The sequence below is a fragment of the Acomys minous genome, assembly GCF_964271855.1.
Source record: "Acomys minous genome assembly, chromosome: 20".
Lineage (NCBI taxonomy): Eukaryota > Metazoa > Chordata > Mammalia > Rodentia > Muridae > Acomys > Acomys minous.
In genome coordinates, this window is record NC_140502.1 from 23,845,862 (window position 1) to 23,873,513 (window position 27,652).

The 27,652-nt window shown below is 46.5% G+C and overlaps 2 long non-coding RNA genes across 2 annotated transcripts; both read right to left on the reverse strand.

The window, feature by feature from the left end:
* Positions 1-1,255: 1,255 nt before the first annotated feature.
* On the reverse strand, positions 1,256-8,532 carry LOC311591694. Its single transcript, XR_014777170.1, has 3 exons — positions 8,498-8,532; positions 8,334-8,408; positions 1,256-1,371 (listed from the first exon to the last, which is right to left on the reverse strand). It is a non-coding gene; the product is annotated as an uncharacterized lncRNA (long non-coding RNA).
* A 7,912-nt stretch (positions 8,533-16,444) lies between these two features.
* On the reverse strand, positions 16,445-26,013 carry LOC311591466. Its single transcript, XR_014777111.1, has 4 exons — positions 25,994-26,013; positions 25,830-25,904; positions 18,668-18,814; positions 16,445-17,743 (listed from the first exon to the last, which is right to left on the reverse strand). It is a non-coding gene; the product is annotated as an uncharacterized lncRNA (long non-coding RNA).
* Between the last annotated feature and the right edge of the window lie 1,639 nt (positions 26,014-27,652).

Below are 27,652 nucleotides of genomic sequence, written 5' to 3' on the forward strand. Positions count from 1 at the left end.
AGAGGTCCTGTGTTCAATTCCCAGCAACCACAGGGTGGCTCATACCCACCTCTACTGGGTTCTGAAGCCTTCTTCTGGCATGCAGGTGTGCATACAGATAGAACACTCCTATACATAAAATAAATGAATAAATATTCAAAAATCCATGGGTTTTTCTGAAATCTGGATTGGAATGTCCATCCCACTTGGACATTAAATGTCGCTTAAACAAAAATCGAGCATAAAACCTCAGTGTTCTACCATCCAAGCATTGTAAAGTGATGGCTACACAGCAGCAGCAGCTGGTAAAATGCACCTAATCTGTGGCCTTGACACCTCTTGTGTAAGTTTATTATATGATAAAATTCTTCACAGTTTAGGACATCAGGAAGCAGAAATTTACATATAATTATATATTCACATACACACTATGTCCACATACTTTTTCAGGTGTCCATAAACCAGGAATATGTGCTTATCCTTAGGGTACCAACCTTGAGCAGCCACCCTGAATAGATTGGTGTGCACTGTCAAACAGTTTCCCAGAAATGCTTAGAAACAGGACAAGAATATCCTTATACACAATTATAATAAAAACCTCACCTTATTTACATAGCACCTGTCTCCCAAGAGACAGAGATGGTTTATGGACATTTTCAGTCTCTCTGTGAGGCAGGACATTGGGGACACCATGAGTTATCTTTTCAGCATCCCAGTGACTGCCAGGACCAAGCACTGTGACAGCGGTAGAGCAACATAGGGGCACATAAGACCTTGTGGCTCTCAGTCTCCCTTACCACAGTCTTGTGGTTCAGCAGGATTCCCAGCACAAAGGGTTAATGTCCTAGTCTTCCTGTGTCTGCACTGTGCGTTAGACTTGTACCACAGGGAGATCAAGTGGGATTTTGTTTCGGCAGGTGAAAACAATCTAACACTCAGTGTGACTATAATCCAGGGTAATTTCTCCAGGGCATGTGTACCACAGCCGATTGGTCCACGAGGGAGGAAGGGACCATGTCTAACATGGCGAGGAGTCCTCATCCACACAGCTGCTGATGCCTGAGGACACAGGCTTCCTCTAGCGTCCTCAGGCACCAGGCATGTTTGCTGCACATACACAGAAGGAGGTGTGCACACATACACATGGATAATTTTAAAACATTAAGTGACAAGAACAAAACAAAGCCCACAGGAAACCATGGACTAAGTGATGACCCTGAGAGACGCTCCATACACAAACCTGCACCATGGTGACATCAAGCTGGAGCCTTGATGCCAATTCCTGAATTTCCTCATTATCTGGAACCATGTTCCTGCGGAAGGCGTGTTCCAGTGCTCTGAGTTGTTCATCACTTAATATGAAAGAGAATTCCAGAGTATATTGGAGCTGGCCTGTGGAGGGAAGAGGCAAGAGCACTTTCATTCTTAAATTGTTTACTATGCAAAGATAAACCATAGCCACCACCTTACATTAAAATTTGTTAATGTTGTTGGGTTTTGTTTTGGTTTTGGTTGGGTTTGTTTTGTTTTTTTGTTTTTTTTTTTTTTTTGGTATGACAGCATTCTCTGTGTAGGCCTGCTTGTTCTGTAGACCAGGCTTGGGAAAGTTGTTTTTTCTCTCCTGAGCTGTGGCATGAGATGCGAGCTGTACACAAGCTTTATGAGCACATGGCTTGGGTGGGTCCCAGAGAGTTTATATATAACTACCCCAAGCCTAGGCTGGAAGCTTCGAGCCTCCAAACAGTCTCACCTTCTGCACATCCTGACCTTGAAGGCTGCAGCTTTCATCCTCCATTTGCTAAGCTAAACCTACAATGTTTTCAGCCTCTGAGACTTATTGCTGAATAAGCTCACCCTTTCTGCTTCTCTCTGAACACTGGCTGGTTCCAGTCAGCTGTTCTGGCTCAAAAGGCCTCTGCTAGCTCAGGGCTTCAATCTGGCCTCTCTCTGCTTATCACTATATTGCTCTGCTTGGGAACCCTGCCTCTGATGGCTGCCGCACTCAGCTACACCAAACTCTACCGTACCCAGAGCTCTACTGTAATACCTTCCGGAACTCACTTGCTCTTGCACGGGCTGCTCTGTGTTCTTGTGAAAATTGGTCATACCTTACCTCTGACTTGTAGTGAATGCAAACATGTTTTTGGTTTGATCCCAAGTGTGGGATGTGAAACAGGCTTGTGAGACTGTGTGTTGTGTGTGTCCCCTGGAACCAGACTTGTCAGAGAACAGGTGTTGTTTGTCTATTAACAGAGGAGTGACCTCTTGTGGGCCCATGTTCTTTGCCAAATGAAAAACATCCTAGTGTACACACACATGCTTACAACACACACATACACACATGCACACACACACACATACACACACACACACACATGAAAAAGAGCCTGGGTTCTTTTGGATTTTGGTCGTGGCTGTTTAATGCTCTTAGAAATACAAAAGCCACCCTAAATCCAATTCCATTGAGGTTGGACCCCCACATTGAGCTGGGTGAGGTAGTATATACCTTGAATTCCTGCACTAGGAGAGGCAGAGGCAGGTGGATATCTTTGAATTGGAGGCCAGACTGGTCGAGGAAACTGTTCCAGTATAGACAAGGCAGCACACAGAAACCCAGCCCTGTGAAAGAAAGAAAGAAAGAAGAAAAAGAAGAAAACCCGCCCTGGTCAGCTGGTGTAGACCACACCTTTAATCTCTTCATGCTGAAGCCAGAGGCAGACAGATGTGTTGGAATTCTGTGTGACCACTCTGTAATTCCAGCTGACCTGGAACTCACACGGACCTTCCTGCCTCTGCATCCAAGCACCAGAATTAAAAATATATACCACCACTCCCTATTATTAATCTGAAAGAAAGAAAGAAAGAAAGAAAGAAAGAAAGAAAGAAGGAAGGAAGAACACAGCCTTGTGAGGACTGGAGGAAGGACCCTCATATTTACAGTATCAAAGGAAATGTAAATTAGTGTGACCACTCAGGAAACCAGTATGGAAGTTCCTCAGGACATGAAATTTGAAATACCATATGATCCAGCTGTCCCATCCTTCAGCATATATCCAAAAGAACCACATAGATGCCAGAGGGTTCCAATTGGACTGTGGCCTTATTCACCAATCTGGCCTCAAACTCAGAGATTTGCCTGCTTCTGCCTCCCAAATGATGGGATTAAAGGCTTGTGCTGCTACCACCTGGCTAAATATATTTTTAAGGTTACATTGAATATCTCATGGGACTGTAGAGATGGCTCTGTGGCTAAGAGCCCTGGCTGCTCTTACAGATGACCTCAGTTCTGTCCCCAGCTCCCACGTGAACCTGTTTACAACATTTAGCTCCAAAGGCCCCAGTATAGATCGTGTTCTGTTTTTGGAAACAAGTCCTGTGTGGTTCCCAGCACCCATGACTTCTGACTCAGGGACCCCTTACACTCTTCTGGTTCACGCCCCCCACACACATTAAAATATCCAAATACAATTAATTTTGTTAAATAAAATAGAGGGAACTGGGGAGTGTCACAATGTGGGAGGGTCCTCAGAACCTATATACACACGGATACAGTGTGTGGATCCATGTGTGGCCCAAGCACTTCTAGACATGAGAGGTGGAGGCCGAAGAACTGACAACTCTCAGGCTGGCTATCCTGATGGATACAGCAGCAAACCAGACACCGTTTCTCAAACAGGTAGAAGCCAAAGACTGACACTCACAGCTCTACACACACACACACACACACACACACACACACACACATACACACACACACACACACACACACACACACAAACACAGTTGAAGATTTTTTTCAGTTAAAACAGTAGTAAAGAGAAAGTATTATCATATCAAAAAAAAACAAGAAACATGATTTTTAAAAAATAGACCTGCAGAGATGGCCGGGCAGTTCCAAGTGCACACTGCTTTACCAGGCCACAAATTGCAGTTCCCAACACCCACACTAGGGCACTGACAGCCACCATATCCCCAGCTCCATGGAATCCGGCACCTGTGGCCTCTTCAAATGCCTGTGCTCACATGCACATCTCCACACAGAGACAAGCCAGTGAGCAATTGGCAATTTAAAAAAAACCCTTTAAAGGGGCTGGAAAGATGGCCCAGCAGTGGAGAGTGTCTACTGCTCTTGCAGAGCGTCTAACTGAAGTTGCCAGGACCCCATGGAGACGCTCACAACTGCTCAGAACTCCAACCTCCGAGGATCTGATGCCTCTGACCTCCATGTGTACCTGTGTTCAGATAAACATAGACACACACACACACACAGAGAGAGAGAGAGAGAGAGAGAGAGAGAGAGAGAGAGAGAGAGAGAGAGAAGGAGAGAGAGAGAGAGAGAGAAAGACAGACAGACAGACAGAGACAGACAGCAACAGACACAGAGAGAGACAGAGACAATGAAACATATTTAGGTCCAGGAGGTGTTGGCTCACACCTTTAATCCCAGCACACCAGAGGCAGAGGCAGGCAGATCTCTGTGAGTTGGAGGCTGGCTTTTTCTTACAGAGTGATTTCCAGGATAGCCAGGGCTACACAGAGATATCTTGCCTTGAAAAATCAATAAATAAATAAGACTAGAACATTTTCATTCATTTTTGGTTTTGGTTTTGTGTTTTCAACTGTACAAAGGTTTTTTATTTATAAACAATACAGTAGGCAGCATTTTATCCTTAAATGTTATTTCCCAAAAAAACATGTTTCTTTTTGTTTGGTTCAATTTTTAAAGAAAAAAAAGTTTTAAATGCTGAGTTTAGGGCTGAAAAGATGGCTCAGGGGTTAAGAGTACTGTCTGCTCTTCCAGAGGTCCTGAGTTTAATACCCAGGGTAGCTCACAGCCATCTATAATGTGCCCTCTCCTGGCCTGCAGGTGGACATGCAGGCAGAGCACTGTATACATAAGAAATTAAGAAATCCTTTTTAAAAGTCGTGAACATTTTTAAAAATTAAAAATAAATTTAAAAAGTAAAAAACAATGAGTTTTACAATACCGCACTCCTTTAATCTCGGCAAGCAAGAGGCAGGGGCCAGTGTTACCATAGTTAAGAATAATAAAATTTGGTGCTGGAGAGAAGCAAGCACCCCACCAACTGAACCACTTGCTGCTCTTGCAGAGGAGCCCAGTTTGCTTCCCAGCACCTGCAAGTGCCTCAGAACCATGCATGACTCTGTGCACAGGATCTGACGCCTTCTGACCTCCTTGGGCACATCACATACATGGTACACAGACAGAAAGGCAGGCAAACACTCATACGTAGAAAAGTACTGATAATATTATTTGTTGACTTGATTACATCTAGAATTAACCAAACACAAACAACTGGGCACACCCTGAGGGTTTGGTTTCTTGGGGGCTGGGGGTGGGGGGTGTTTGTTTGTTTGCTAGATTACAAGAGCTGTGGCACCTGCCCCACCTCAGTACCCAGTCAAGGGCAAGGGACTGCGGATTTAACACACAATAAAACGGTGGGTCCTTTATGCCAAGAGAGCAGCAGCAGCAGCAGCTTTCTTTCTTTCTTTTTTTTTTTTAAGATTTATTTATTACATATACAGTGCTCTGCCTGCATGTCCATTTGCACACCAAAAGAGGGCACCAGATCTCACTATACTAGCACCATGTGGTTGCTGGGAATTGAACTCAGGACCTCTGGAAGAACAGACGGTACTCTTAACCGCTGAGCCATCTCTCCAGCCTCAACAGCAGCAGCTTTTATTCAGTGTCCAAAGAGCCTTTTTATAGGCAGCAAAACAGGAATGCCACTCCCAGGTGAAATCCCTCAAGAGGTGATGGCCCACAGGAGGAAAAGTCCCCAAGAGGGGAGGGGTGCGTTCTCAGAGCAGTAAACATGACTAGGTAACCAACATAAACACAAACACAGGAGCTGCTAAAAACAGGACATGAAACAGCAAGACAGGCAGGCAGCCCAGTCGGGCCTGGTTCCCACAAAGAGCTAGAAGTCTCAGGCCGGGCGTGGTGGCGCACACCTTTAATCCCAGCACTCGGGAGGCAGAGGCAGGCGGATCGCTGTGAGTTCGAGGCCAGCCTGGTCTACAAAGCGAGTCTAGGACAGCCAAGGCTACACAGAGAAACCTTGTCTCAAAAAACCAAAAAAAAAAAAAAAAAAAAAAAGAGCTAGAAGTCTCACCCTAATTTCAAATGCTTAGAAACCCCAGCTTGGCCAGCCTGTGATGGTAGGAGACACCTTTAAGGCCCTTGCTTTGGAGCCAGAGGAGGCCAGACCACTGTGAGTCATGTGTCTACTCACTGTAGTTCTGGGTGACCTGGAACTCATACAAATCCTCCTGCCTCTGCCTCCCAAGCACTAGAATTAAATATATGTGCCACCACACCCGGCCAATAATCTAAAAGAAAAAAGGAAAGAAGAAAGGGAGGGAGGATTTAGAAAGGAAAATTAAAGTGAGGATCAGCAGGAAATTTATTCATATTTACACTATCAGCAAACATGGAAAACAGTGGGACCACTCCAGAAACCACTATGGATTTACTCAGAAAGAAAAATTAGAATTATCATCTGATCCATGGGTACCACCCCTCAGCATGTATCTGGAAACACTGAAATCAGAAGGCCAGAGGGTACCTGAGCACACATGTTGACTGTGTCACAGAAATCAGAAGGCCAGACAGTTACCTGAGCACACATGTTGACTGTGGCCTTACTCACAGCAGCCAAGAGGCGGAATCGGCCTAGATGTCCATCAGTGAGTCAGGGGATGAACAAACTGAGGTCCAACACACTGGGAAGCTGTATTCAGTGACAAGGCAGAGCAAACTGTGGTGTGTGCGGGCAACAGGGTGGACCTGGAGACCATTCTGTTCAGCTAATTAAGCCAGACTCAGAAAGCCCACACTCCTCTCCACTGAGGCAGGTAAACTAACAATAATAATAAATTAGCAGGGCATTGTGGTAACTTAAAGGTTAACCTCAGCACTCAGGAAGCAGAGGCAAGTTTGAAGAGCCAGGTGTGGTGGCCCATGCCTTTAATCCCAGCACTCAGGAGGCAGAGGAAGGCAGATCTCTGTGGGGTCGAGGCCAGCCTGGTCTACAAAGTGTGTCCACATCAGCCAAGACTAGACAGAGAAAACCCTGTCGAAAGAAAGAAAGAAAGAAAGAAAAGAAACAAAGGAAGGAAGAAAGAAAGAAAGGTAGGAAGGAAGAAAGGAAGGAAGGAAGGAAGGAAGAAAGGAAGGAAGGAAGGAAGGAAGGAAGGAAGGAAGGAAGAAAGGAAGGAAGGAAGGAAGGAAGGAAGGAAGGAAGGAAGGAAGAAAGAAAGAAAGGAAGGAAGAAAGAAAGAAAGAAAGGAAGGAAGGAAGGAAGGAAGAAAGGAAGGAAGGAAGGAAGTTAGAAAGAGAGAGAAAGAAAAGGCTAGTGTAGTTTATACAAAAAAGTACCAGGACACTCAGGGCTAAACAGAAACTGTCTCCCCCACATCAATACAGGGAAAGAGAAAGCAAGAAAAAGAAAGATGGGAGAACAATTAGAGAGGTAGACGGTGTCTTGAATACTTTAATTACAGAGAAAATATGATCCAATGTGTATAAAAACATCAAACTCATTATTTTCTACAAGTAATAGATGCCAACAGCTATTACAACTGTTGTTAAAATTTCGATGCAGGAGATGGAAAAGTGTGTGTGTGCGTGTGTGCGTGTGTGCGTGTGTACGTGCGTGCGTGCGTGCGTGCGTGCGTGCGTGCGTGCGTGTGTGTGTGTGTGTGTAGCCCTGGCTGTCCTGGAACCAGCTCTGCAGACCAGCCTGGCCTCAAACACAGAGATTTGCATCAGTCGCCTTGGGAGTGCTGGGATTAGAGGCATGTGCTACCACCTGGACAAATGTGCTTTTTTATGATTTTATGGGACTGTAGAGATGACTCTGCAGTTTAGAGCCCTTGCTGCTCTTACAGAGGACCCCAATTCTTCTCCCAGCACCCACATGAGCCAGTCCACAACCTTAGCTCTAAGAGGACCAGTACAGACCTCACCTTGTCCTTGCAAAGAAGTTCAGTGTGGGTCCCAGCACCCAAGATTCTGACGCAGGGATCCCGCACCCTCATCTGGTCTCCAGGAACACGCGAGATCCCCCACCCACAGACACATACCGGGAGTTAGTTCAAATAATGAAAAGCCGCCTGCAGCCTGGCTCAGCGGTGCAATCCTTACACAGGAAACCAAAGAAACAAAAAGTGACAACACAGTACCACAAGATTGGAAAGATGGGGAGAAACAATCTGTGGCCCCGTGGGATCTCGCTGTGGAACCCCGAGAGAATCTGGACACTTCCGGTGCTGGACCAGCCGCAGCCTTCTGCACCCAAGCCTGGCCCCTGCCCTTGACTCACCTGACATCGCGTCTCTCTGACTGGGTCAGTCCTTTGCTTCGGAACCCCAAGACTGTGCCGTCAGTGACGCAGGACCTGTAATTTAAAAACAATTATATCTCGACCACCAGGCCCCTGTCCAAAACCTCCCTAATGCAGGAGCGATAATCCTTTTCAGTACTCACCGTACAAAATACCTGTTTCTTTATCTAGGACCCTGAGGTGGGAAGAAAAATCCTAACCAGCAAGCGGGAGGCGTGGTGGCGCATGCTTTTAAGCCCGGCACTCAAGGAGGCAGAGGCACCTGGGTCATTGTGAGGTGGATGCCACCTGGTCTATAAATTGAGTTCCAGGACAGCCAAGGCTACAAACGGAGTCCATGCCTCATGGGGGGAAAAGGAAAGAAAAGAAAAAAGTGGATGTAGGCGGCTCATGACATGGTCAACCAAACACAAAAACAACAACAACAACAACAAAAACCTCTTAGCCAAAAAGTTCTGTTTTTCAACATGAAAACAATACCTAGGACTCCAGGTGTTACTTCATACAGCGAAATCGGGAGCCACTAAAATACAGCTCACCTGAGCCCCAACAAGTGTTAAAACAAAGTTACGAACGAGGCACAATGGTGTCGGCCTGGAATCCCAATATCGAGCAGGTGGAGGTAGAAGAACCAATTTGAGGCCAGCGTCACCAACACTGAATGTTTGAAGCCAGCCTGCTGCATGCTCCCCTGTTTCTAAAGTAACCCTGACAGCCAGGCCCTGCAGGGCTCACTTCCTGTTTTGTTTGTTTGGTTGGTTTTTTTTTTTTTTTTTTGAGACAGTGTCTCTCTGTGTAGCGCTGGCTGTCCTGGACTCACTTTGTCTCCCTCTGACTCTTTCTCCTGAGTGCTGGGGTTAAAGGCTTCCACCACCATCACCTGACAAGTGTTAGACTTCCTGAAACAGTGTCTCACTATACAGCCCTCCAAATGGCACCTGCAAATCGCCAGCCCTTGTCCTGCGCCTGAAGTCACTGTGAGTTTGAGGAACAGCAGAGCCTTGACAGTAGGTCCCAGGGGCTGGAGAGATGGCTCAGCGCTTAAGAGCACTGACTGCTCTTCCAGAGGTCCTGAGTTCAATTCCCAGCAACCACATGGTGGCTCACAACCATCCACAATGAGATCTGGCGCCCTCTTCTGGCCTGCAGGTGTACATGCAGGCAGAACACTGTATACATAATAAATAAATAGATATTTAAAAAAAGAAAGAAAGTAGATCCCAAACAACCCCAGAACTAAAGAAAGGCCGTCTCCTGAGAAACTGCTTTTCCCCTCAAGCAAATACACCTTGCTAAATCGATGGCTGACACATACACCTAAGTGTACACACACACACACACACACACACACACACACACACACACAAATTTAAAACAGGAATGTTGAGACCCAGAGGGTGATTTTCCACTCTCTTTTTTTAAATTTTATTTTATTAATTTATTCATATTACTCTCAATGGTTATCCCCTCCCTTGTATCCTCCCATTTTCCCCTACTCCCCTCCCCTATGACTGTGACTGAGGGGGACCTCCTCCCCCTCTACATGCTCATAGGGTATCAAGTCTCTTCCTGGTAGCCTGCTGTCCTTCCTCTGAGTGCCACCAGGTCTCCCCATCCAGGGGATGTGGTTCATAGCAGCCTTATATTCATAACAGCCTGATCATGGAAACAGCTTAAGTGCCCCTCAGTAGAAGAATGGATAAAGAAACTGTGGTACATATACACTATGGAATACTACTCAGCTATCAAAAACAAGGAATTCCGAAAAGTTGTGGACAAATGGGTTGAACTAGAAATGATCATAATGAGTGAGTTAACCCAGAAGCAGAAAAAGGCGAATGGTATCTGCTCACTTATATCTGCATACTGGCCCAAGGGGCGTGTCCCATGAAAGCCTTCACTTACCAGGAGTTTCCGCTCTTACCCTCAGCCTGCCCAGTGTGTCTGTGTCAATCCCACCATGTCTCACCTCTATCTAGTGTCTAGAGACAGTGGCAGAGCCTAGTGTGTTGCTGTGCTGGGAATCCCAGAAATGTTTTGTTCCCCCGAACTCTTTAAAAAAGAATGTTTATATATTTATTTTATGTTTACTAATGCTTTAATTGCATATATATCTACATGCCAGGAGAGGTCATAAGACCCTATTATAGGTGTGTGTGTGTGTGTGTGTGTGTGTGTGTGTGTGTGTGTGTGTACACAAGTGCATATATAAGCCATCTATGTAACAAGGTGTCTTTCCTTGAGGGGAAAAGCCCTTTCTCAGGACATGGCCTTTCTTGCTTTAGTGCTGCAGTAGTTCCGGATCTGCCTTCAAGGCTCTGCTGTTCCTCAAAGTCAAAGTGACTTCAGGCTTAGGACAAGGACTGGAGATTTGCAGGTGTCCCTTGGAGGGCTAGAACAGGACAGCAGGAAAGCTGACAGTGATGTGTCTCAGTCACTGTGTGTGCCTTTGGTGCTGTAGCAGGATAGCCTAGGTTATGAACCCCCCACATTTTATACAGGTGTTCCTCAACTAAGTAGCAATTTTTTTTCTGTACTCTTTCTTTTGGGTCTGTGTGCCAGTTTTCCGCATTGCTTCCTGCTCATCATGTTTTCTTTCCATCAGTATTTTCAGGCATTTGCGTGGTATGATTTAACCTGTTTCCATCCAGAGCGGTCATTACCTGAAAAGACTTCCCAGACTTCCCTGGCTTCCGGAACTGCATTGCTTGTCCAGCTAACTCCCTGATGCAGGGGAGTTAGAAACACAACCGCCAAGCTCAGATGAAAGAGTAACGCCATCCCTCCTGAGGAAAACAGAAATCTACAGGTATTAGCCACCTCTCAGCACAAGCTGCTAGTGCCTGTTTATCCATATAGACATCTCTTCTTGCATGCTCTATGGACCTGTTTCCCCTTTTGAACAGGAATGTTTAGTGTGTGACACCTCTGCTAGCATCTGTAAATGAGAGGACACTCAAAAACCAACTCCTTGCAGGAATATCAGCTGGGTATTGGGATCATGGCTCAGGGGCAGAGGATTTTCCTAGAGCCCATACTGATAGCCTGAGGGTGTGGCCACGTGGTAGAGCACCTCCCTAGACTCCCCCAGTGAGGGGGAAGGGACATGGCTCAGTGGTGGAGCCCCTGCCTAGACTCCCCGGTGAGGAGTTGGGGTTGTGGCTCAGTTGTAAGGGATCTGTGAGGGGCTGGGTTATATCTCCGTTATAGTATGCCCATGTCTAGTGTGCTGGAGACCCTACACTTTAGCCTCAGCAGAGGAGAAATTAATAGAAGGCAAGTGTCCCTTTTTAAAAAGATTTATTTATTATGTATACAGTGTTCTGCCTGTATGTAGGTCTGTACTCTAGATGGGGGGGGGGGCGGACACAAGATCTCACTATAGATGGCTGTGAGCCACCGTGTGGTTGCTGAAAATTGAACTCAGGACCTCTGGAAGAGCAGCCACAGTGCTTGACCTCTCAGACATCTCTCCATCCCAAAGGCAAGTGTCTTGGTGAGTCTCTATTGCTGTGAAGAGACACCATGATCAATGCAGTTCTGACCAAAGAAAGCATTGAACTGGGCAAGACTTAGTCTCATAGAGGCCGGCAGTCTGCAAACTCAGCATGGAGAATGTGGAAGGGAGAATGGTCCCCATCCGGGGAAACCACCGTCACGGAAAAATTCCAGCTTTGACTATTCAGGTCTTTCCCCAAAGCCATGGATGTGTTTGTAGGTCACCACAGACCCTCTGATTCCGTCAGGCTCCATAGGGAAAGAAACTTAGAAAATCTTTTGGCATAGTCATCCCCATTTCCACAAATGTGTCTATATCATGGCCATTTTCTGGAGGTCTCTGAGGTTTTGGAAGATCACCAGTTAATTAATTTTTACGTTATCTATCTAAAGAATCATCTCTCTTAATCCTAGTACAAATATTCCTGTGCTGAATTAGACTAGAAATTTAACCATGAGCGGACCATCTAACAATTAGCTTGCTTTCTTTACTTATCCTAAACAGGTAGTAATAGCAACTTTAAATACACTGGAAGTAGGGCTGGAGAGTTGGCTCAGTGGTTAAGAGCACTGTCTGCTCTTCCAAAGGTCCCAGGTTCAATTCCCAGCACCCACATGGCAGCTCACAACTGTCTGTAACTCCAAGATCTGACACCCTCACACCAATGCACATAAATTAAAAAAAAAAAAAAACACTGGAAGTAAACCTTGTACTATAAATGAGTTGTATGTGTACCTGGTTTTTTATATTTGTTGTGGCTATTTTCACCCTGCCCCTTTCTCCACATGGAATGGGCAGTTTTTCCTTCATAGCCCTTGTGTTTGGGGACCTAACGCTGGTTGGCATGTACCTTGTCACCTGCACAGTTCCTTCTGTCTCTTTGTGCTAGGCATGAGCACCACCTGTTCCCCATGACGGTGTCTCAGGTATAAAGGGAGAAGCTGGCTTCTAAAGCATCCTGACACCTCACCTTAGTCAGCACCCCACCGAGCACCGTGGACGGAATGCAGGAGGTGTAATTGCCTACACCAGCTCCTCCAGCTCTGCCTCCTGTCACAGCCAGAGTTCTGAGCACAGTTTCCATTTCTCGTCCTCCTCAGCTCCATCTCCTCCAAATTAGCTCTACCTCAGATGTCAACGTCAATCCCAACAGCAGTGATGATCTCCACCATCCATGGTGTCCTGGAGAGTGACCGCACAGGCTCTCCTGTGAAATGAGGCCTCCATTTTCACACATTTACTTCCACGGTTGCCAGGTCTCCCATCTTTAACCAACATGGCCCTGAGGAGCCCGTGGCCTTTAAACTTCACCATTAAGGCCTTTGCTCGAGAACTGTTGCCGACCGCACATTTCTTGCTGAGATCCTTATTTATATGTGCAGACCATATGGGGAAGGAGAAAAGACCTTAGACAGTGCCAGGCCCTGGGCTGTCTGTGTCCTCAGGCATCAGCAGCTGTGTGGATGAGGACTCCTTGCGATGTTAGACATGGTCCCTCCCTCCCTCGTGGACCAATCGGCTGTGGTACACATGTCCTGGAGAAATTACACTGGATTATAGTCACACTGAATGTTAGATTGTTTTCACCTGCCGAAACCAAATCCCACTTGATCTCCTTGTGGTACAAGTCTAAAGCACAGTGCAGACACAGGAAGACTAGGACATTAACCCTTTGTGCTGGGAATCCTGCTGAACCACAAGACTGTGGTAAGGGAGACTGAGAGCCACGAGGTCTTATGTGCCCCTATGTTGCTCTACCGCTGTCACAGTGCTTGGTCCTGGCAGTCACTGGGCTGCTGAAAAGATAACTCATGGTGTCCCCAATGTCCTGCCTCACAGAGAGACTGAAAATGTCCATAAACCATCTCGATCTCTTGGGAGACAGGTGCTATGTAAATAAGGTGATGTTTTTATTATAATTGTGTATAAGGATATTCTTGTCCTGTTTCTAAGCATTTCTGGGAAACTGTTTGACAGTGCACACCAATCTATTCAGGGTGGCTGCTCAAGGTTGGTACCCTAAGGATAAGCACATATTCCTGGTTTATGGACACCTGAAAAAGCATGTGGACATAGTGTGTATGTCAATATATAATTATATGTAAATTTCTGCTTCCTGATGTCCTAAACTGTGAAGAATTTTATCATATAATAAACTTACACAAGAGGTGTCAAGGCCAAAGACTAGGTGCATTTTACCAGCTGCTGCTGCTGTGTAGCCATCACTTTACAATGCTTGGATGGTAGAACACTGAGGTGTAATGCTCGATTTTTGTTTAAGCGACATTTAATGTCCAAGTGGGATGGACATTCCAATCCAGATTTCAGAAAAACCCATGGATTTTTGAATATTTATTCATTTATTTTATGTATAGGAGTGTTCTATCTGTATGCACACCTGCATGCCAGAAGAAGGCTTCAGAACCCAGTAGAGGTGGGTATGAGCCACCCTGTGGTTGCTGGGAATTGAACACTGGACCTCTGGAAGAGCAGACAGTGCTCCTAACTGCTGAGCCATTTCTCCAGCCCCACCCTCTTTTGTTTTTTGGTTTTTGGAGACAGGGTTTCTCTGTGTAGCCTTGGCTGTCCTGGACTCTCTTTGTAGACCAGGCTGGCCTTGAACTCACAGCGATCCGCCTGCCTCTGTCTCCTGAGTGCTGGGATTAAAGGCGTGGGCTACCACGCCCAACTTTTTTTTTGGTTTTGGTTTTTTGAGACAGGGTCTCTCTGTGATTCCTTGGCTTTCCTGGACTGGCTTTGTAAACCAGGATGACCTCGACTTTAAACTAATCTGTCTGCCTCTGCCTCCTGAATGCTGGGAAAAAAGATGTATGCCACCAAGCCTGGCAAACCCATGTTTTTTAGAATAAATCTTTGATTAAAAAAAAAAAACCCACAGCTGAAGGTAATATGTGTTGCAGAGTTTCTGCTTTCCTTTTGTGCTAATGACGGTGTTGCTGCTGCACCTTACCTGCCACAGATGGTTGACAGATTTGGATTCTATGTGGAGGATGAAGTTTTGTTTAGGGAAACTTTCTTACCCTGTTGGCATGCCTGTGCCAAATCCACTTTTTTTTCTTTCCCTAAATCACACTGCAGGGATTTTTTTTCAAAGTTGATTTAATATAATTTAAAAAAAATCTTTTAGTGGCTGACCTGGCTACAGGCTTAGAGACCGTGCTAGGTGAGGTTGCCAAGGTTGAAGATTCATGAACATCCTTACTTTACCCTAGAAAATAACAATTAACACTGGGAGGCAGAAGCAGGTGGATCACTGTTGAGTTCGAGACCAGCCTGGTCTAGAAAATCAGTCCAGGACAACCAAGGCTACACAGAGAAATCCTGTCTTGAAAAACCTTAAAGACAAAGAAAATGACAATTACTTGTATTTGGGGTAAAACTACTTTCTGTGTAGTGAGTGGATTATGTGAAAAGGTACAGACATTGAGAACATGCTATAGTTTTCCAAGCCTGTTACTATTTTGACATGTACGCAGAAGGCCTTATTTTGTACATTATCTTGTTGCTACAGGATGTGAATCTCTGGGGTACAGTTCAGAGAGCTTGAAAACGATGAAGGCTGTGGAAGAGGAAAGCTGATGGTGTCTGTGACACACTAGAGCCCATAGCTGCTGCTTTACACTCAGTGGGTATGGACGTCACGCGATATACAGCGTGGTTTGTGAATCCTTTACAGCCATGGGAGTGTCCTTTTATATCCTTTATCAAGGATGAACAAATGCATAGTTCTATTCTATTGGGGACAGGTTTTTTTTTCTTTTTTGGAGTAACACTGAAACCTCCAGGATTAGGCTGATCCTTCATTTCTGCCTTTTACATAAGTGTCTTTATAACATGTATCTTTAAAGTGGTTGATACAGCACATCGCTAAGCCCTTTCCAGAAACAGCTGACAGGCATCTTGTATCCAGACAGCCCTGAGATGCAGCTACTGTCAAGTTTCTATTCTCTATCAGGAAGAGTTTTGTTCCTTCCTCCATTTTTGCCTGCCTGTGCCTTAGTGCTCCATCCCTTGGCTTTCTCCCCCATCTCTCCCTGATCTTCTGTAGAGAAAGCATGGAAAACCATGATCACCATTACCCACCATGCAACCTGGTCCATGACAGCAACCAAAACAAAGCCAGAGAAAGGCCAAGTGTCCTGTGCCATGGCACCTTGGAGAGAGACCATAGCAGTCCCTGTTTCTTCATTTAGATGGCTAATTCCATTCCCCACCTCCATCTAGAAGATTCCTTGCCTCCCAGCTCCTGTTTTCTAACCATGCCGCCTCTGGAGCCACCATTGCTCTGTGAGAGTCAGGCCAGAAGCAGCAGCCAACCTGGGTGTGTTAAGTCCTTTCCCTTTATCTCCCATGTGCCCACAGGAAGCTGCCTTTGTCTGTGGGTGAGAAGAGGAGTCTCTCTTAAAGAGACGTGAGGGAGACAGTTTTTATTCAAAAGTATTTTGGTTTTAAGCTTGGGCACTTTGACTAAGAACCTTCCTTTCACACAAGACTTCTCAGACTTAGATTCAATCCCCATATTTTGCCACTTTTTTATTACCATGAATAGTTAGTATCGAGTCCAATAATCAATAAATCCTCCTTTATTTGTTAATCAGTAATATCCCCTCAAATAATCCCACATCGAGACAACGATGCCTTTAAAGTTGAGCACAAAGGTGACCATGATAATGAACCTATTACCCACTGTCAGGTGCTCTTCCTCCCAGGCCAGGTAGCAGGCACTGGCTTTAGTCTCTTCGCTTGACCCTGTCCATCCTCTTCCTTTGCTTCTCCTTGAGTGTCAGGTGCTGTGATCTCACGCTCTTCCGCTTGCTTGCATAGTCCTCCTCTACCTCTCTTAGCCTACTTGGGTGAAGCTACTGTATTTGGTGCAGCCTGGCTGGAAGATGCATCCATGACTGGTACGGTCTGGCCGGATGATGCATCCATCTCTGGCATCGAATGGATGGATGATTCAGCTGTCACTGGCATGGCCTGGCTGGAAGGTAAATTCAGCACTTCCTCTCGAGGATAATTAAAGTGGTGGCTATGGTTTAGTTCTGTGTAGTAATCAATTTGAGAATGAAAGTGCTCCTGTCTCGCCCCTCATCAGGACAGCCACAACAAAATCGGACATTCCCTGTCATAGTCGTGAACAAACCAGGGCATTGCAACATGCCTTCCTCAGAAACATGTATCCAGACCAGATGAAATCCAGCAACTGGCTTCAAAACTCCAGCTTGATGTCACCACGGTAGAGGTTTGTGTGTGGAGCGTCTCTCAGGGTCATCACCTAGTCCAGGGTTTCCTGTGGGCTTTGTTTTTGTTCTTGTCATTTAATGTTTTAAAATGATCCATGTGTATGTGTGCACACCTCCTTCTCTGTATGTGCAGCAAACATGCCTGGTGCCTGAGGACGCTACAGGAGGCTGTCGTTTCCCATGGAGGCAGAGTCGCAGGTGGTTGCTAGACCTGGTTGGTTGGTGCTTGTGTCAATACTGTGACCAGGTTGGGTGATCTAACAGTCACAGGAAAGGCCTGGCTGGATGCTGCATCCCTCACTGGCATGACCTGGCTGGATGATTCACCTGTCACTGGCATGGTCTAGTTGGTTGGTTATTGTGTCAATAGCCTGGCCAAGATGGGTGATCCTAACCGTCTCTGGCAAGGCCTGGCTGGATGAATCACCACTCACTGGCATGGGCTGGCTGGTTGGTGCTCTTCTCATTTGCCTGGCTTGGATGCATGATGCAGACCTCACTGGAACAGCCTAGTTGTGTGATGCTCCTCCCATTTCAGTCACCACAGTGAACGCTACCAGAGACAAATTACACTCATCACATCCTCTCCAGGGCAGCACTTGCTCTTGATGATAATTAAACCACATCTGAAAAGAAAGAGTAGTATTGAATATTTTTTAGAAATCATTCAAATTTTTAAAGGTGCTTAATTTATATATTTAATATGCACAGTAAGATACATATAATTTTGTTTTTGTGTTTTGATCCAAGGTTTCTCTGTGTTACCCTGGCTGTTATAGAATTCACTCTGTAGACCAAGGCAGTCAAAGATACACTGAGAAAACCTGTCTCAACAAAAGAAAACATAAAAAGGAACAAAAAAGACAAGAAGGAAGGAAGAAAAAGCCATTTAGCCCTGTGAGCTTAGAGCCAGGCCTACATTCACAATGGAGATCTTGTATTTATAACCCTCTAGGGAGCCTTAGTTTATATCAAAAAGTGAGTGGTTGTGAAAACAAACCACCCATTCCTTTGTAGAATCCATTCCTGAACAATACCTCTGTCAGTAACAGGACATGTTTAAAGAAAACACAGTGCAAGGAACAACAGCCCTCACCATCCATCCAAGCACCGAGATCCCAGAGGAAGAAGTAACACTATCAATTTGAGGCCATCCTGGTCTACAGAGTGAATCCCAGACAAGCAAGGCTACACACAGAAACTCTGTCCCAAACAAAGAAAAGAGCAGCCTTGGATATGTCAGCTGTTCTCTCATGAAAGCAAAAGGCAGTGGAACTGGAGAGATGGCTTGGTGGTTAAGCGCACTTGCTGTTCTCACAGAAAACCCGGGTTCCATTCCCAGCCCCCAGCCCCTGCAACTCCGCCTCCATGGGACACGACAGCCTCCTCTAGCGTCCTCAGGCACCAGGCATGTTTGCTGCACATACACAGAAGGAGGTGTGCACACACACACATGGATCATTTTATAACATTAAGTGACAAGAACAAAACAAAGCCCACAGGAATCCATGGACTAAGTGATGACCCTGAGAGACGCTCCATACACAAACCTGCACCATGGTGACTCAAGCTGGAGCCTTGATGCCAATTCCTGAATTTCCTCATTATCTGGAACCATGTTCCTGCGGAAGGCGTGTTCCAGTGCTCTGAGTTGTTCATCACTTAATATGAAAGAGAATTCCAGAGTTGGAGCTGGCCTGTGGAGGGAAGAGGCAAGAGCACTTTCATTCTTAAATTGTTTACTATGCCAAGCTAAACCCTAGCCACCACTTTACATTAAAATTTGTTAATGTTGTTGGGTTTTGTTTGGTTTGGGTTTTTTGTTTGTTTGTTTGTTTTTTGGTATGACAGCGTTCTCTGTGTAGCCCTGCTTGTTCTGTGGACCAGGCTTGGGAAAGTTGTTTTTTCTCTCCTGAGCTGTGGCATGAGATGCGAGCTGTACACAAGCTTTATGAGCACATGGCTTGGGCGGGTCCCAGAGAGTTTATATATAACTACCCCAAGCCTAGGCTGGAAGCTTCGAGCCTCCAAACAGTCTCACCTTCTGCACACCCTGACCTTGAAGGCTGCAGCTTTCATCCTCCATTTGCTAAGCTAAACCTACAATGTTTTCAGCCTCTGAGACTTATTGCTGAATAAGCTCACCCTTTCTGCTTCTCTGAACACTGGCTGGTTCCAGTCAGCTGTTCTGCCTCAAAAGGCCTCTGCTAGCTCAGGGCTTCAATCTGGCCTATCTCTGCTTATCACTATATTGCTCTGCTTGGGAACCCTGCCTCTGATGGCCGCCGCACTCAGCTACACCAAACTCTACCGGACCCAGAGCTCTACTGTAATACCTTCCGGAACTCACTTGCTCTTGCACGGGCTGCTCTAGGTTCTTGTGAAAACTGGTCATACCTTACCTCTGACTTGTAGTGAATGCAAACATGTTTTTGGTTTGATCCCAAGGTTGGGATGTGAAACAGGCTTGTGAGCCTGTGTGTTGTGTGTGTTTCCTGGGACCAGACTTGTCAGAGAACAGGTGTTGTTTGTCCATTACCAGAGGAGTGACCTCTTGTGTGCCCATGTTCTTTGCCAAATGAAAAACATCCTAGTGTACACACCCATGCTTACACACACACACACACACACACACACACACACACACACACACACACACTCACATGAAAAAGAGCCTGGACTCTCTTGGATTTTGCTGGTGGCTGTTTAATGCTCCAATTAAAGATGCTCTTAGAAATACAAAAGCCACCCTAAATCCAGTTCCATTGAGTTTGGACACCCACATTGAGCAGGGTGAGGTAGTACATACCTTGAATTCCTGCACTAGGGGAGGCAGAGGCAGGTGGATATCTTTGAATTGGAGGCCAGACTGGTCGAAGAAACTGTTCCAGTATAGACAAGGCAGAACACAGAAACACAGTTCTCAGAAAGAAAGAAGGACAGAAAGAAAGAAAAGAAAAGAAAAGAAAACCCGCCCTGGTCAGCTGGTGTAGACCACACCTTTAATCTCTTCATGCTGAAGCCAGAGGCAGACAGATGTGTTGGAATTCTGTGTGACCACTCTCTGTAGTTCCAGCTGACCTGGAACTCACACGGACCTTCCTGCCGCTGCATCCAAGCACCAGAATTAAAAATATAAACCATCACTCCCTATTAATAATCTGAATGAAAGAAAGAAAGAAAGAAAGAAGGAAGGAAGGAAGAACACAGCCTTGTGAGGACTGGAGGAAGGACCCTCATGTTTACAATATCAAAGGAAATGTAAATTAGTGTGACCACTCAGGAAACCAGTATGGAAGTTCCTCAGGACATGAAATTTGAATTTCCATAATATCCAGCTGTCCCATCCTTCAGCATATATCCAAAAGAACTAAATATGAATGCCAGAGGGTTCCATGAACACCCAATTGGACTGTGGCCTTAATTCACCAGTCTGGCCTCGAACTCAAAAGATTTGCCTGCTTCTGCCTCCCAAATGCTGGGATTAAAGGCTTGTGCCACCACCACCTGGCTAAATATATTTTTAAGGGTACATTGAATATCTCATGGGACTGTAGAGATGGCTCTGTGGCTAAGAGCCCTGCTGCTCTTACAGATGACCTCAGTTCTGTCCCCAGCTCCCACATGAACCTGTTCACAACATTTAGCTCCAAGGGCCCCGGTATAGATCATATTCTGCTCTTGGAAACGAGTCCTGTGTGGTTCCCAGCACCCATGACTTCTGACTCAGGGACACCTAACCCTCTTCTGGTCTCCAGGGACACTCAGAATACAGCCCCCCACCCCACACACAGACATTAAAATGTCCAAATACAATTAATTTTGTTAAATAAAATAGAGGGAACTGGGGAGTGTCACAATGTGGGAGGGTCCTCAGAACCTATATACACACGGATACAGTGTGTGGATCCATGTGTGGCCCAAGCACTTCTAGACATGAGAGGTGGAGGCCGAAGAACTGACAACTCTCAGGCTGGCTATCCTGATGTACACAGCAGCAAACCAGACACCGTTTCTCAAACAGGTAGAAGCTAAAGACTGACACTCATGCACTACACACACACACACACACACACACACTCGAAGATTTTTTCACTTAAAACAGTAGTAAAGAGAAAGTATTATCACATCAAAAAAACAAGAAACATGATTTTTAAAAAATAGACCTGCAGAGATGGCCTAGCAGTTCCAAGTGCACACTGCTTTACCAGGGCACACGAGTACACTTCCCACACTGGGGCAGTGACAGCCACCATATCCCCAGCTCCATGGAATCCGGCACCTGTGGCCTCTTCAAATGCCTGTGCTCACATGCACATCTCCAAACAGAGACAAGCCAATGAGCACGTAGTTGGCAATAAAATAACCCTTTAAAGGGGCTGGAAAGATGGCCCAGCAGTGGAGAGTGTCTACTGCTCTTGCAGAGCGGACCCCATGGAGACGCTCACGACTGCTCAGAACTCCAACCTCAGAGGATCTGATGCCTCTGGCCTCCATGTGTACCTGTGTTCAGATAAACATAGACATAGACACAAACACTACAGAGAGAGAGAGAGAGAGAGAGAGAGAGAGAGAGAGAGAGAGAGAGAAGGAGAGAGAGAGAGAAGGAGAGAGAGAGACAGACAGACAGACAGACAGACAGACAGACAGACAGACAGACACAGAGAGAGGCAGAGACAGAGACAATGAAACATATTTAGGTCCAGGAGGTGTTGGCTCACACCTTTAATCCCAGCACACCAGAGGCAGAGGCAGAGGCAGGCAGATCTCTGTGAGTTGGAGGCTGGCTTTTTCTTACAGAGCGATTTCCAGGTTAGCCAAGGCTACACAGAGAAATCTTGCCTTGAAAAACCAATAAATAAATAAGACTAGAACATGTTCATTCATTTTTGGTTTTGTTTTTGTGTTTTCAACTATACAAAGATTTTTTATTTATAAACAATACAGTAGGCAGCATTCTGTCCTTAAATGTTATTTCCCAAAAAACATAAGTTTCTTTTTGTTTGGTTCAATTTTTTTTTTTTTTTTTTTGGTTTTTCGAGACAGGGTTTCTCTGTGTAGCCCTGGGTGTCCTGGACTCGCTTTGTAGACCAGGCTGGCCTTGAACTCACAGCAATCTGCCTGCCTCTGCCTCCCGAGTGCCGGGATTAAAAGCGTGCGCCACCACGCCCGGCTGTTTGGGTCAATTTTAAAGAAAAAAAAGTTTAAATGCTGAGTTTAGGGCTGAAAAAGATGGCTCAGGGGTTAAGAGTACTGTCTGCTCTTCCAGAGGTCCTGAGTTCAATTCCCTGCAACCACAGGGTGACTCACAACCATCAATAAAGTGACCTGGTGCCCTCTTCTGGCTGACAGGTGGACATGCAGGCAGAGCACTGTATACATAAGAAATTAAGAAATCCTTTAGAAAAGTTGTGAACAAGCCAGGCGTGGTGTCGCAGGCCTTTAATCCCAGCACTCGGGAGGCAGAGGCAGGCAGATTGCTGTGAGTTTGAGGCCAGCCTGGTCTACAAAGTGAGTCAAGGACGGCCAAGGCTAACACAGAGAGACCCTATCTCGAAAAACCTAAAAAAAAAAAAAAAATCGTGAACAATTTTAAAAATTAAAAATAAATTTAAAAAGTAAAAAACAGTGAGTTTTACAATACCGTACTCCATTGATCTCAGCATGCAAGAGGCAGAGGCAAGTGTTATCATAGTTAAGAATAATACAATTTGGTGCTGGAGAGAAGCAAACACCCCACCAACTGAGCCACTTGCTGCTCTTGCAGAGGAGCCCAGTTTGCTTCCCAGCACCTACAAGTGCCTCAGAACCATGCATGACTCTGTGTGCACAGGACCTGACGCCCTCTCTGACCTCCTTGGGCACATCACATACATGGTACACAGACAGAGACACAGGCAAACACTCATATGTAGAAAAGTACTGATAAAGTTATTTGTTGACTTGATTACATCTAGAATTAACCCAAACCCAAGAAACTGGGCACACCCTGAGGGTTTGATTTCTTGGGGCTGGGGGTGGGAGTGGGGGGTGTTTGTTTGTTTGCTAGATTACAAGAGCTGTGGCACCTGCCCCACCTCGATGCCCATCAAGGGCAAGGGACTGCGGATTTAACACACAATAAAACAGCGGTCCTTTATGCCTAGAGCAGCAGCAGCAGCAGCTTTCTTTTTTTTTTTTTAAAGATTTATTTATCACATATACAGTGCTCTGCCTGCATGTACACTTGCACACCAGAAGAGGGCACCAGATCTCACAATAGATGGTTTTGAGCCACCATGTGGTTGCTGGGAATTGAACTCAGGACCTCTGGAAGAGCAGATGGTACTCTTAACCGCTGAGCCATCTCTCCAGCCTCAACAGCAGCAGCTTTTATTCAGTGTCCAAAGAGCCTTTTTATAGGCAGCAAAACAGGAATGCCTCTCACAGGTGAAATCCCTCAAGAGGAAAAGTCCCCAAGAGGGGAGGGGTGCGTTCTCAGAGCAGTAAACATGACTAGCTAACCAACATAACCACAGACATGGAAGCTGCTAGAAACAGGACATGAAACAGCAAGACAGGCAGGCAGCCCAGTCGGGCCTGGTTCCCACAAAGAGCTAGAAGTCTCACCCTAATTCCAAACCCTTAGAAACCCCAGCTTGCCCAGCCTGTGATGGGAGGAGACACCTTTAAGGCCCTTGCTTTGGAGCCAGAGGAGGACAGACCACTGTGAGTCATGTGTCTACTCACTGTAGTTCTGGGTGACCTGGAACTCATACAAATCCTCCTGCCTCTGCCTCCCAAGCACTAGAATTAAATATATGTGCCACCACACCCGGCCAATAATCTAAAAGAAAGAAGGAAAGAAAGAAGGGAGGATTTAGAAAGGAAAATTAAGGTGAGGATCAGCAGGAAATTTATTCATATTTACACTATCAGCAAACATGGAAAACAGTGGGACCACTCCAGAAACCACTATCGATTTACTCAGAAAGAAAAATTAGAATTATCATCAGATCCATGGGTACCACCCCTCAGCATGTACCTGGAAACACTGAAATCAGAAGGCCAGAGGGTACCTGAGCACACATGTTGACTGTGGCCTTACTCACAGCAGCCAAGAGGCGGAATCGGCCTAGATGTCCATCAGTGAGTCAGGGGATGAACAAACTGAGGTCTAACACACTGGGAAGCTGTATTCAGTGACAAGGCAGAGCAAACTGTGGTGTGTGCAGGCAACAGGGTGGACCTGGAGACCATTCTGTTCAGCTAATTAAGCCAGACTCAGAAAGCCCACATTCCTCTCCACTGAGGCAGGTAAACTAACAATAATAATAAATAAGCAGGGCATTGTGGTAACTTAAAGGTTAACCTCAGCACTCAGGAAGCAGAGGCAAGTTTGAAGAGCCAGGTGTGGTGGCCCATGCCTTTAAACCCAGCACTCAGGAGGCAGAGGAAGGCGGATCTCTGTGAGTTTGAGAACAGCGTGGTCTACAAAGTGTGTCCAGATCAGCCAAGACTAGACAGAGAAAACCCTGTCGAAAGAAAGAAAGAAAGAAAGGAAAAGAAACGAAGGAAGGAAGGAAGAAAGGAAGGTAGGAAGGAAGGAAGGAAGAAAGGAAGAAAGGAATAAAGGAAGAAAGAAAGAAAGGAAGGAAGAAGGAAAGAAGAAAGAAAGGAAGGAAGAAGGAAAGGAAGGAAGAAAGGAAGAAAGAAAGAAAGGAAGGAAGAAAGAAAGAAAGAAAGAAAGAAAGAGAGACAGAAAGAAAGAAAAGGCTAGTGTGGTCTACAAAAAAGTACCAGGACACTCAGGGCTACACAGAAACTGTCTCCCCCACATCAATACAGGGAAAGAGAAAGAAAGAAAGAGAAAGAAAGAGAAAGAAAGATGGGTGGGAGAACAATTAGAGAGGTGGACAGTGTCTTGAATACTTTAATTAAGGAGAAAATATGATCCAATATGTATAAAAACATCAAACTCATTATTTTGTACAAGTAATAGATGCCAACAGCTATTACAAGTGTTCTTAAAATTGCGATGCAGGAGATGGAAAAGTGTGTGTGTGTGTGTGTGTGTGTGTGTGTGTGTGTGTGCGCGCGCGCGCGTGTGTTTGTGTCCCTGGCTGTCCTGGAACCAGCTCTGCAGACCAGCCTGGCCTCAAACACAGGGATTTGCATCCGTCGCCTTGGGAGTGCTGGGGTTAGAGGCATGTGCTACCACCTGGACAAATGTGCTTTTTTATGATTTCATGGGACTGTAGAGATGACTCTGCAGTTTAGAGCCCTTGCTGCTCTTACAGAGGACCCCAATTCTTCTCCCAGCACCCACATGAGCCAGTCCACAACCTTAGCTCTAAGAGGACCAGTACAGACCTCACCTTGTCCTTGCAAAGAAGTTCAGTGTGGGTCGCAGCACCCAAGATTCTGACGCAGGATCCCTCGCCCTCATCTGGTCTCCAGGAACACGCGAGATCCCCCACCCACAGACACATACCGGTGGTTAGTTCAAATAATGAAAAGCCGCCTGCAGCGTGGCTCAGCGGTGCAATCCTTACACAGGAAACCAAAGAAACAGAAAGTGACAACACAGTACCACAAGATTGGAAAGATGGGGAGAAACAATCTGTGGCCCCGTGGGATCTCGCTGTGGAACCCCGAGAGAATCTGGACACTTCCCGTGCTGGACCAGCCGCAGCCTTCTGCACCCAAGCCTGGCCCCTGCCCTTGACTCACCTGACATCGCGTCTCTCTGACTGGGTCAGTCCTTTGCTTCGGAACCCCAAGACTGTGCCGTCAGCGACGCAGGACCTGTAATTTTAAAAAAATGATATCTCAGTCATCAGGCCCCAACCCCAACCCTCCCTAATGCAGGAGCCATAATCCTTTTCAGTACTCACCGTACAAAATACCTGTTTCTTTTGAAAGACCCCACTTCTAAATGTTGTTTAGTCAAGGCTTGCTATTTTGTAAATGATTCTATTTTGTAAGGCTTGTACAATGGTTAAGGGAGGTCACCTGAAAGGCTCAGTCAGACTGGAAAAATACCACCATGTCACAAGGCTCGCAGACGTCACAAGGTTCATGGTCACCCACCATTTCACAAGGTCTACACAAGCGGTTCTGGCCAAGTTATTGAAAAAACAGGATGTATGGTCAGTAAATAGGCTAGCCTAAACATTTCCTGATTCCAAAGCCCTAACCAGAGCTAAATCTAGCCGCATTAAGTTAGCCAATCAAGACCCTGTAACTATGCTTCTCGCTTCTGTAACCCCCGCTTCCTGCTTCTCACCCTATAAAAGGGTCTCCTCCCCTTCACTCGGCGCGCCAGTCATCCGATAGACTGTGTCGCCCGGGTACCCGTGTAATCAATAAAGCCTCTTGCATTTGCAACCGGACTTTGGTTTCGCTGGTTCTTGGGGAGGGTCTCCCTGACGAAGGACACTCCGTGAGGAGGGTCTTTCATTTGGGGGCTCGTCCGGGATAGAGACCCCCGCCCAGGGACCACCGACCCAAAATCGGGAGGTAAGTTCTCTGCTGCTGGCATTGTGGGTATTGTGTGTCTTGTTTGTCTCCTGGTTGTCCTCCATCTCTGTGCTACTCTGAGACTCAATTGGGTCATTAGTATCTGGTGGAGGCTAGAAGGAGTTGACGAACTCGGACTTCTCCTCCACACCCCTGGGAGACGTCCCACGGGGGTATCCGGGGTCCTTAGGACCCATCTGAGAGGACGATCCGACTCGGCTTGGTTGGGGCTTCGCCCCTGGTCAACGGATACGCTCCTCATCTGGGAGACGGGGAAACCGGAACCCCAACGCAGTCTCCAATTGGTTTACTTTCATTTTGGTGCCGGCACCGCGCAGCGCGATCCATCTCTTTTGATTTGTTGTTAATCTTTCTTGTCACTCTGTGTACACTCCCTTTCTCTGCAGACATGGGCCAGACAGTTACCACCCCGCTGACCTTAACCCTTAAACATTTCAGGGAAGTCCGGACCATCGCACACAACCAATCTGTGGAGGTCCGTAAGGACCGATGGCAAACGTTCTGTGCCTCCGAATGGCCAACCTTCAATGTTAACTGGCCACCGGAGGGCTCTTTTAACCTGACTCTCATTTTACAGGTTAAGGCAAAGGTGATGGACCCAGGCCCTCATGGCCACCCTGACCAAGTCCCATACATCATTACTTGGGAGACTCTGGTCCGCGACCCACCCCCTTGGGTTAAGCCTTTCCTTTCCTCGCCACCTCCGTCGGCTCCACCGGCCTTACCACCCCCTTTGACTCCCACACCCACTCCCCAGACGGGACTATACCCCGCGGTCCTCAGACCCCCTCCCAAGGTCCTTCCCCCCGAGGACAGGACCCTCCTAGACCTCCTGTCCGAGGAACCACTCCCTCCACCTTACCAGGGCCCTCAGCCCCCGGCGGGTGCTGCACCTCCCGCCGCTCCGGAGGCACCTCCCCAATCCCAAGCAGCCGCTTCCTCCCCTGTGGCGGGCCGCTTGCGGAACCGCCGGGAACAAACCCCGGACGCCACCTCCCAGGCTTTTCCCTTGC